The sequence below is a fragment of the Oryx dammah genome, unplaced genomic scaffold (assembly GCF_014754425.2).
Source record: "Oryx dammah isolate SB20612 unplaced genomic scaffold, SCBI_Odam_1.1 HiC_scaffold_3, whole genome shotgun sequence".
Classification (NCBI taxonomy): Eukaryota; Metazoa; Chordata; class Mammalia; order Artiodactyla; family Bovidae; genus Oryx; species Oryx dammah.
In genome coordinates this window covers 51940398-51952952 of record NW_024070187.1, presented here as the reverse complement: position 1 = coordinate 51952952, position 12555 = coordinate 51940398, and positions in this window count along the sequence as shown.

Genomic DNA, 12555 nt, shown 5'->3' with positions numbered 1-12555 from the left:
AATAGATGTTTTTCTGGAACTCCCTTGCTTTTTCAATTATCCAGCAATTTGATGTGTCTACCTTTATTGAGAGTTATGTATCTTGAATCTAGGTTGTTTGACTCAAATTCCAGAGCTCTTCTACATGTACTCTTTTGCTTTAAATTACCATCACCTATTCTTTTTCCCTGTTTATAATAACATTTCCTATTGTTCATTTCTGAGGAGACAAAAAAAAAAGCATATGATACATATGATAACACCTAGCACTTGAGGTTGTTGCGATCCATCAATTACACTCGTCAGAGAGTGAATGAAAACCATTTATGGCAAGTCTATAGGTGATTTTATCTCCTTTCCCATGACTCTCACAGTCATCAGTTTATATATTAAGTCTTAACCTTAACAATAGCACACTTCAGAGAGAGCTCATCAGCTTTTTGTGGTTCAACATAGATAGCTATGTTCTCTTCCTACCAAACCTATGGGCAGGAATTAGAGGATCAGAGTAACAGCTGTATATCAAAACCAGTTATCCAGTACAAACTGAGAAGAAAGCTAAGCTTGAGATTTTGTGTTAAAATCTTTAAGAGATCTGATGCCTGCCTGAGGGCAAACAGTGATTTTTTTAAGCCATAGGTACATACAGCTGGGATGTTGGTAGATTTGTTTAGGAAGGTAAGCAGACTGCCCCAGATATTGAGAGATACTGATAGATCCCTTGGATAGCATGTGCTTAGTTGCTCAGTCATGTCCGACTCTTTGTGACCTCATGGACTGCAGCCCTACAGGCACCTCTGCCCATGGGATTCTCCAGGCAAGAATACTGGAGTGGGTTGTCATGCCCTCCTCCAAGAGATCTTCCCAATCCAAGGTTGGGAGCACAGAGACTCAATCAACTCAATCAACTCAAATGTTGATATATCTATGATCATGCCATATATTCATCTCATATGAGTCTGCTTACATAAGAAGGTTTATATTTGTGTAAGATATTTTAGGTATACAGTACCACTGGCTGGCAACATGGACCAGACTCATCCATTCTGCTGCACTTAAGGCTTGATATATGAATACACAATCTCATAGAACATAATAAAGGATCTTTGGGGAATCCCTGCTGTGTTCTTAATTCAGTGAGTTATTTTCTCTTGAATACCCATTGCTTACTCTGAATTTGTTTTAATACCTCAAGAAAATAAGGCTCAGAGTCTAATAAAAAAATATATATATATCTCCAGGTAGGTTTTATAGAAAGTCCCATTTGCCAAATACCGAGGAATAATGAATCCATCAAATCCTTTCTAACAGAAGGCAGCTGGGTTTATCGGATCCAAATAGTGATGATCCTACAGTACCCAAAACTTTGTCATGTCCCCTGTGGTACTACTTGTCAAACAGGCAGAACAGTCAAACCATGGACAAGTCTATCCTCAGGGTGCTCAGGAAAAATGGACACAGCTGCCAGAAATGTTGTAGCATATGCTATTCTGGGCCATCAAAACTACAAGTCCAGTCCTCTGCACAGACTTACTCATGCAGTAAAACATAAAGTGGAGAAGCAGAGATAAAATGATACAATCTAAACACACATATTTGTAAGATCCATCCATGTATTGGGATTTCTGGCAGGTTTCTCTTAAATCACACCCATCTTCCTTGCTTAGGTTTTAAAATATTTGAGACATGACACAGAAGAATGACATATGGAAACCAAAGAACTCCTCTATATTGATTGCAGCCAGGCTGGAGAACATGAACAGGTATATTAATCAAGTGGATCTGCAGATACTTAGCAGAATTAAGCACATGTCCCCATCCGGACCTGCAAGTGCCGAGCTTGAAGCAGAATTGTTGATATGGCAGGAAGCAAGCTGGTCTTTAAAGAAACAGAGATTGCTGATTTCCCAGAACATCTGATCTCCCAGAACATCTGATCCCTGAGGGAAAGAGAGGAAGAGCTCAGGTACATTTCTAAGAATTAAATGTTAATTCCCCAATTCTTCCATCCAGTGTCTATAACAGCTCTAGAATTTTACATGATACAGACTAAATTTTTCATTTGAAAGTTTTCTAATTAATTATTTTATATCCATCTTTAATAATGTAATTTATGTCTCTACTTTCTTTTAAATTTCCTGTTCCCATTTGTAAATATTCTTTTTTCCCTTTTCCTCTATTATCTTGTAATACTATTTTAGAATGCTCTGTTTTATTTTCCTTTTCATTCAGAGTAAAGTGATCACTTCATTGCTTACATAGTTTCTTCTAAACTTTGTTTTCCTCATGGGATATGGAATTTTGATAGAAAGGGGCATCTTAAGGAGGAGTGTTTTTTTGTTTTTTGTTTGTTTGTTTGTTTTTTGTTTGTTTGTCTTTTCTGTTTTTTGTGTGTTTAGTCTTCTAATAATTGTATGCTTGCCTCCTTTAATCCTGCATGGACCCTAGTCCATAACCAACTCATTTTGGTGGCTCAAACTCCTGCCCCATTATGATACTGAAGATTTTGCTGGTGTGGCCCTGAATGACTGGGCAAGTTGTTCCATTTTGCAGCCAGTTTCCTATTATACTTTGAGCCAAACACTTTCATATAAATTGTTAACAGAGATTAAAGTCAACTTTAGCTATTTTAAGTTTCCTTTCTGGGTTAGAGGGATTCCTATTTAATCTCTAGATTAAGCAGAGTTGCTCTTACCTTTCCTCCTCCTGTGCTGTGTTTAGTCACTCAGTCATGTCTCAGTCTTTGTGACACCATGGACTGTAGCCTGCCAGGCTTTTCTGTCCATGGGAATTATCCAGGCAAGAATACTGGAGCGGGTTGCCAAGCCCTCCTCCAGGGGATCTTCCCAACCCAGGGATCGAACTCAGGTCTCTCACATTGAAGGCAATTTCTTTAAGCCACCAGAGAAGCCAGTTGTACTAAACGAGCACCCAATACTTGGCTGGTGAGAATAGCTCCAGTTAAATCATCTGCCTTTATAAATCTGTGTTGATTGATGGCAAACATATGTTTGTGTATAGTGATAAAAATTGTCTAAATGTGTAGTAGTCAAAGGGTAAACATTTTAGACTAAGCTTCACAGAAAAAGCTCTGCTCTTTGTCCCCATAGGGCTTCCCTATTCTAGTGAACCCGTTACTGTTACTCCAACAAACAGGCTTCTTTTAAAGCCTTCAGATGACTAGATGAGGCTCACTGACATTATCATGAATGCTGTCGTCATTGTTCAGTCACTCAGTTGTGTCTGACTCTTTGTGACCCCCATGAACTGGGGTCAAACTCATGTCCATTGAGTCAGTGATGCCATCCAACCATCTCGTCCTCTATTGTCCCCTTCTCCTCCTGCCTTCAATCTTTCTCAACATTAGGGTCTTTTCAAATGAGTCAGCTCTTTGCATCAGGTGGCCAAAATATTGGAGTTTCAGCTTCAGCATCAGTCCTTCCAGTGAATACTCAGGACTGATTTCCTTTAGGATGGACTGTTTTGAATCTCCTTGCAGTCCAAGGAACTCTCAAATGTCTTCTCCAACACCACAGTTCAAAATCTTCAATTTTTCGGTGCTCAGCTTTCTTTATAGTCCAACTCTCAGATCCATACATAACTACTGGAAAAAACATAGCTTTGACTAAACGTTCCTTTGTTGGTCAAGTATTATCTCTGCTTTTTAATATGATGTCTAGGTAGGTCATGACTTTTCTTCCAAGAAGCAAGTGTCTGTTAATTTCATGACTGCAGTCACCATCTGCAGTGATTTTGAAGCCCCCCAAAATAAAGTTGGTCACGGTTTCATTTTTTTACTCCATCTATTTACCATGAAGTGATGGGACCAGATGCCATGATCTTCATTTTTTGAATGTTGAGTTTTAAACCAACTTTTTTACTTTCTTCTTTCACCTTCTTCAAGAGGCTCTTTAATTTCTCTTTGCTTTCTGCCATAAGCGTGATATCATCTGCATATCTGAGGTTTTCTATATTTCTTCTAGAAGTCTTGATTCCAGCTTGTGCTTCATCCAGCCCAGCGTTTCGCATGATATACTCTTCATATAAGTTAAATAAACAAGGTGACAATATACAACCTTGACTTACTCCTTTTCCAATTTTGAACCAGTCCCTTGTTCCATGTCCAGTTCTAACTATTGCATCTTCACCTGAATACAGGTTTCCCAGGAAACAGGTAAGATGATCTGGTATTCCCATCTCTTTAAGAATTTTCCATAGTTTTTTGTTATCCACAGAGCCAAAGGCTTTCACATAGTCAGTGAAGCAGAAGTAGATGTCTAGATGTCATGGCCCTGCCATGATGACTCATAACAAGTGGCCAACTCAAGGCTGCAGTCACCTCATTGGTTGATTGGAAAGGCTCCCCTGCAAATCTGACTCTTGTATTTTGATGAGCCTTGAGTTGTTGATAACTGTCAGCTGTAGAAACAGTTCCTGGCCACATGAGCCTCTCTTTACAACTGTTCCCAAAACAATAGCTACCTTCTCCCAGGTCAGGTGAGCTAAGAGAGAAAACTAACAGACACCCATTGTGGAAGCCAGTCTTTATAACTTAATTTCAGAACTGACATACCTATCATCTCTTCTGTGATACTGTGTTCCTAGGAAGTGAGTCAGTATGTACAGTCCACATTCCAAGAGAGGAGTTTACCCATGAATTTGAGTGGCACAAAGTAGAGATCATTGGGAGCCATCCTAGAGTTTATACATCTCAATATGTGTATAAATTCAAGTATGGTTTTGTACGTATTTTCTGTGGCACAAGATTAAGTCCTCATGGTGAATTTTTTTTCACTGATTTTTTTTTCAGTTTCAGACAATAAGAAACATCTTTTTCATATAACCCCACTCCTCTGCATTATTACCCTCAGTGTGCTTAAAGTGCATATAATGGGTTTCCCAGGTGGCTCAGTGGTAAAGAATCTACCTGCCAATACAGGAGACTCAAGAGACATGGATTCAATCTATGGGTTAGGAAGACCCCTGGAAAGGAAATGGTAACCTGCACCAGTATTCTTGATTGAGAAATCCAGTGGATAGAGAGACATGGCAGGCTACAGTCCATGAGTTTGCAAAGGAGTCGGACTTCACTTAGCAACTAAATAACAACAAAATATCTCAAGAGTCAGTGATATTGAGTAAGGAGCTAAGGGCCATGTTCAGCAGCATCAGACTGTTTTTTGTATGGTCTGCTTGGTAAGAATTTTTTTTTATACTTTTAAAATGTTTGCAAATCAAAGCAAAAAAAATGAATAATATTGATAAATGTGTAACAAAGGTTATATGTGGCCTTTAAAGCTTACAATTTTTAACTATCTGGTCCTATTTTTAAAAATTGCCAGTGTTGATCTGGTTTTACCTTTCAGAAATATAATAAAATATAAATGTGTTAGAAAATAGTATTTGCCAAACTGTACTTTGAAATTAATATGGAACAAAAGGAAGACAAACATCAGTTTTCCCTTTTATAATTTTTAGTGATCCAAGTTAACAAATCATTTATGATCCTAATTTTTCTACTTTTGATTTCCCTCAGAGTACATTTTTAAGAATCATATGAGATGGTAAATTTCAGCTTGTTATCTTTGTGTGTGGAAAGCAAAGAACAAAAAAGCTAATCCAGAGAAATCCCAGGGTAAATAACAGCAGTTGATATTTGAACTGTAGTAAGAGAAGACTGGATTCATATATTCCTTTCTGTAGGGTGTTCAGCTTTTTGACACATCACAGTAGGTAAACCCTTCCAAAATGAAGCGAGGGCTCAAGTCAGCAGGTTTCTGAGAGCCAGCTTCAAAAAACCCCTGCATTTTGTCCATGGAGGGGACAGAGAAAGTAGAGAGGAAGTTAACAGTTTATTGATTGTTTAATATTTACTGAGTAGTTACAAACATAGAGGACCTGGGATACTTTTGAACAACCAGTGTATTTAATAAAATATTTCAAAATCCTACACCAAACTCTGCCTTGCATGCATGCTCCATCAGGCTTGGAAAATAAACAGATCCACTCAGATTTTCATCTCTGTTGTTACACTCTACTGTTCCTGAGGTTGGAAGCTGAGGGCTTGAGAGTAAACAGCAGAGATCTCTTTTTTAGTTTGTAGATCTCTTTGTTTAAAAATCCACATTTTTTTAAATTGTAAGACTTCCAAACGTATCAATAGCAATTGTTATCATTGTTGTTTAGTCACTACGTCATGTCCAACTCTTTCCAACTCCATGGATTGCAGTATGCCAGCCTTCCCTATCCTTTACTATCTCTTAGAGTTTATTCAAACTCATGTCCATTGAGTTGGTGATACTGTCTAACCATCTCATTCTCTGCTACCTTCTTCTCCTCTGGCCCTCAATCTTTCCCAGCATCAAGGTCTTTTCCAGTGAGTCAGCTCTTTGCATCAGGTAGCCAAAGTATTGGAGCCTCAGCTTCAGCATCAGTCTTTCCAATGAATATTCAGGGTTGATTTCCTTTAGGATTGGCTGGTTTAATCTCTTTACAGTCCAGCAGACTCTTTTAAAGAGTCTTCTCCAGCACCACAATTCGAAAGTAACAATTATTCGGTGCTCAGCACAGAGTTGCACACAACTGAAGCGACTTAGCAGCAGTAGCAGCAGCCTTCTTTGTGGTCCAAATCTCATATTCATACATGACTACTGAAAAGAGCAATATTAACTCATTTACTGAGTCCCGATTACGTATTAGGTATAGTGTTCTTTGGTGCTAGAGCTGGGCTCCATAGTCTCCACTCATAAAGCACTGTATTTTACTGCTTTCCACAATGGATATGAAACATACATTACAACCAGTTTCTGATCTCTAAGAATTATGGCTTACAGTTTTCAGATTCTCATTTCATCAGTGCTGTTTTTCTTCATTGCTATTGTTTTATTTCCATTTGTTTCTTTCTTTTCCTAGTAGTTTCTCTGACCTTCTACTTAAAAATTGTATAATTATTATACATTTTATATTTCCTGTATTTCTCTGAAATCTGTATTTATTTTGGATTTTTATAATGGTGGAACAGTATTATTTTGGAGCTAAAGAATACAATCTGCCTTTTCTAGAGAAGGCACTCTAAGTTTTAACATATAAAGCTAAATTTTCTGCTTTTCTTAGTTCATAGAAAATATTAACTGTACTTTCTCAACACACACGTATGTGTAACATTTATATTTATTTTTTGGAAATGTATTCTGCTATATTTTCAGGAAATTTTATATTTTAAATATCTACAATTTATTGAACATATATTATGCCCTAAGTTATAAATACTTAATTTTTATAACAAATAAGCCTATAAATTGCTGTATTTTATGCCTCAAAAGAGTTTGGAGGCTAAATAACTTTCATTGATAGACTTTAACACCTATTCTAACTACTGTACTATAGTGATAGTAATAGCAAGTCTTTATATCCATTTTTCTTTTATATTTTGTGCATACATGCTAAGTTGCTTCAGTTGCATTGACTCTTTGTGATCCCATGGACTGTAGCCCACCTCTGTCCATGAGATTCTCCAGGGAAGAATACTGGAGTGGGTTCCTGTGGATCTTCCCAACCTAGGGATTGAACCTATGTCTCTTATATCTCCTACATTGGCAGGTGAATTCTTCACCATTAGTGCCACCTGGGAAGCCCTCACTATAAATATATTTTTTAATAATATATACTAATTTAAATATCTTTATTTTTGCTGGTAACTTAATAAGCCAGCTATTTCTAAACCCACTATTATAGCTACAAAATTGAAAGGCTCAGTAAAGTCTTAGTTGTTTAATCAGAATGACCTGACTAAACCTGGCAAGACTGGGGAAAAAACTTTAGTCTTCTTTGTCTTACTCCAGTGACCTTTCCCCTGACTTGAATCATACAGCTATGGTTTTTCAGTGGAAAGTCTCAGTTTTATGCTTAAACTCAGTCTACTTCTGCAACAGTGATGAAGTAAATGTTTTTCACAGTGAATATGGAAAAAGCTGGATCTGCAAGAGGGAGAAAATTCAGTTTTCTTCAAACAATTTTAGGTTTCTTTGGGACCCATTATATTTACAATAGTTTTCCTGATCATTTGTTTTCTTCAGGGGATGCTTAAAGCTATATGCAGTTAAAAATGAAGGCTGTTGAGTTGCTTGAAGGCAATCTAGGTTGAACAAGAATTTGACTATCCTCAACAATGTCTCTTATCTTTACTTAGTAATGACATTTTTTTTTAAAGGAAAACTATTGCCCTGAGTATCCTAAAATTGATATAATTTACCTAGTACAATTTTACCATGCTCTCATATTATATTTTATGACACTATGATCTCCTCATGTGCTATGATCTGAGACATATTTCCTCACACAGGGATCAGGGAGAAATACGAACAGAGCTTTAAGTCAATGAATTAGTGGTGGCTTGGAGAGGCAAGAGGTTCTTGTTTAACAGGAAAAAAAAAAAAAAGATCTTGTATCTTCTATTATGTCATTTGTCTAATTGGTCATTTTGTTTGCATAAGCAAAATTTAATTCTTTCATTTCTTGTGTGGTAAATTTCATGAGTACAATAAATAAGATACTTTCCTACCTCCAAGAGCTAATAAGCTAGAAGAGGCAAGATAGTGAACAGACTTTCATAATAACAGGGTTAAATGCTGTAAAATCTATGTACAAGGTGTGATAAGTGGGCCAAGAAGAGGCACCTAGCAAAGTCTTGGAATAAAACACATCAAGAAGGCTTTATCTAAAAAGTGTTGCATAGATTAAAGCTTAAGAATGAGTTAGCCCTGGAAATAGGAGAAAAGGTACAGGAGTAAATGATACTGGTGCTTGCTAAGAGGTCTAGCTTTCCTTTTCTGACAGAAAAAGATCCTTTGAAGTTAAACAAAGCCATGTGATTTTTTTGGCCAAGTGAATATGACCCATGTGAGGGAAGGTGACAAGGTTTTTACTAGTGGATAGAGGCAATTAAGCAATTAAGGTGCTTGTTCCATGCTCTTGCCATGGTGCAGTGAATCCTGAAGACTCAATTTGGTATGAAAGCTCTTTAAGGTGGTGGAGCTTCCTGAGTCTTATGCTACTGATATTATAGTGGTATTTCTTAACATGTCACAGCTTGCCCTACCTTGAATGACAACTTTTTTTTTTTAAGTGATAAATAATTCAAAACAAGGAGGTAGAGTGACAAGAAATAGCATGAAGATATCTGCAGGGATTAAATATGAAAGACTTTGTTTGCTGATTTTAATTAATTTGGACTTTATCACCTTATTGACATGAATGAATTGATGTATTTTAGCATAAAGTGGAGTTTCACAACCTTGGCACTGTTGGCCTTTGAGAGCATGAGAATTCTTTGATGAGGAACTCTACCTTATTCATTAAGGATGTTTACCAGCATTCCCATCTTATACTCATTGGCTGACAGTTGTACCATTTTCCCCAGTTGTGGAAACTATAAATGTCTCCATATATTGCCAAATGTCTCCCAGAGGGAAAAATCACCTAGAGTTGAAATTATTGACAAAAAGGAAAAGGAAAATGGATATAAGATAAGCAAGATAGAATAACTGTCATGTTTATGAACGATCATTTATATTTTCTAAACTGGAATATGCATAATTTTGAGTTTTTTTTTTTTTAAATGCCTCAGATTATAGCATTGAAATCATGTTGGAGAGGGGCAATATACATTGTGATGATACCTCCTGGTAAGGAAATGGACATCATTTGGTTCCTGAAGAATTCCAAAAGTTCAGTTTGTTCCTTGACTGTTCTGGCTTTTATCCCATACCTGTGTGACAAAGATATCTTAATAAAAGTTGATTATCCTAGAACTTCAAAATAGTCTAGTACTCTGAATTAAATGGAAAATTTTCTAGTTATATTATGAGTGGTTATACCATTAAAAGTTTGGACTTTGATGTATGAATGATCAATGGAGAGAATTCAATAATTGTCTAATCCAGTGGCTAGAGTTGGCTGGAAATATAGTACATTCTAACTAACCTTTTGCTGATGCAGCTTGTTATAATTTAGGGTGAGCATAAGAGCTGTGGATCTGGGTATTAATCTTACCTCAGATATATTGCCGTCATGGTTTGTATCAAGATTTTTACCTTACATTTCAATTTCATTATTCATATAATGAAGTGAAAATGTGCTAATAACATTGTTTCATTTAATCCTTCTAAACATTAAGATAATGTTCAGATTGATAAAATTATACCAAATTGAATATAAATACAGTTGCTTATCTTGGAATTTTCCAAGATAGACTACATTTTTTTTCCTTTTATTATTTATTTATTTTTTACTTTACAATATTGTATTGGTTTTACATTTTTTAATGCTTGAATGAAATTAGATATGTCAGCTGTCTTACTTACACTCTATGTTTTGCTGGTGTTTGCTTTTATAGTATCAAAATATCTTGTTCTCCTCAAATTCCTTTGTATTTTATCCTAAGATGATTGGGAGATATCACAGCATTGAGCCACTACAATAGAACAATTGGATCAAATTCAGAAGATGATTTGAGATGCTCAGTGGGGAATGAATTGAGAGTTGCCAGAACCAAGTCAGGCAGCAGTTACAACAATGCTGTAATATATATATATATATATATATATACACACACACACACATATATATATGTTGCTGGTGTTTTGCTAAGTTAGTGGGAAACAGCACTGTGAAATGTTGATGGAATTATGCAAGATTTATCTTGACTTGGTTGTTGATTTGATGTGTGGGATGAGGGAGTGGAAGAAATCAATTATGTGTCCAAGTTTTCCTTATTGATTTGGGTGCATAGTGATGCTGACAGAGAACACCAAGAAGAAATAAGTATGGAGAGAGAATAATGATGGTGAATGTTAGGGTTTTACTGGAATTTCAAGCAGGATTATCATTTGGCTATTTAGGACTAGAACTCAGGTGAGAGAAATAGCCTGAAGGTATTGATCAAAAAGTCATTACTATGTTGATAGATTATAATATTAATAAACAAAATTACCTGGGCCAAGTGTACAAAGTGATAAGAAAGGAGAGTTGAGGATAGAAGAAATTCTGAAATTCAAGGTGCACCTGAAGAAGAATGCTAAATAGAGACTGGGAAGGTATAAGGAAAAACCAACATACCACTGCATCTTGGAGGTCAAAGTAAACAACTGCTTTGAAAAAGAAAAATAAAAACAAAAACTAAATTTATTGATAGTAACATGCTTCCCAGGTAGCTCAGTGGTAAAGAACCTGCCAACCAAGCAGGAGACACAGGTTTAATTCCTGGGTTGGGAAGATGCTCTGGAGAAGGTAATGGCAACCCACTCCAGTATTCTTGCCTGGAGAATCCCATGGAGAGAGGATCCTGGTGGGCTATAGTCCATGGGGTCACAAGAGTCAGATACAGCTTAGTGACTAAACCACCATCACCAATATAGTAACAGCAGTAGTTATGAAAGAATTATGGTACTGCTCTGGTAGAAAGCAAGCAACTTCAAGGAAAATTCTTACTAACTTCCTAATTAGAAATGATAGCCTCCCTTTAAATTACACTTGAAAGTCCAAGATAAAAGTCCTTAGGAAATTTCATGTGTTATACTCTTGTGTGCGTGCTATGTTGCTTCAGTCATGTCGGACTGTTTGCGACCCTATGTACTATAGTCCACCCGGTTCCCCTCTCCAAGGGATTCTCCAGGCAAGAATACCAGAGTGGGTTGCCTTGCCCTCCTCCAGGGGATCCGCTTGACCAAGAGATTGAACCGGTGTCTCCTACATTGGCAAGCAGGTTCTTTTTTTGTTTTGTTTTCTTTTTTAACTTATTTTTAATTGGAAGAAAATTTCTTTACAATATTTTGTTAGGTTCTGTCATATGTCAACATGAATCAACCATAGGTATACATATGTCCCCTCCCTCCTTTTGTTTTCTTTTTTTTCAAATTTATTTTAGTTGGAAGCTAATTACTTTACAATATTGTAGAGGTTTTTGCCATACATTTGCATGAATCAGCCATGGGTGTACATGTGCTCCCCATCCTGCCCCTCCCCATGCTATCTCTCAGGGTCATCTAGGTGCACTAGCCCTGATGCCTTGTCTCATGCTTTGAACCTGGACTGGCGATCTATTTCACATGTGATAATATACATGTTTCAATGCTATTCTCTCAAATCATCCCACCCTCGCCTTCTCCCACAGAGTCCAAAAGTCTGTTCTTTACATCTGTTTCTCTTTTGCTGTCTCGCATATAGGGTCATCGTTACCATCTTTCTAAATTCCATATATATGCATTAATATACTGTACTGGTGTTTTTCTTTCTGACTTACTTTGCTGTGTATAATAGGCTCCAATTTAATCCACCTCATTAGAACTGATTCAATTTCATTCTTTTTAATAGCTGAGTAGTATTTCATTGTGCATATGTAGCACAACTTTCTTATCCATTCATCTGCTGATGGACATCTAGATTGCTTCGATGTCTTGACTATTGTAAACAGTGCTGCAATGAACATTGGAGTACATGTGTCTCTTTCAATTCTGGTTTCCTCAGTGTGTATGCCCAGCAGTATACACTGGGATTGCTGGGTCATATGGGAGTTCTATT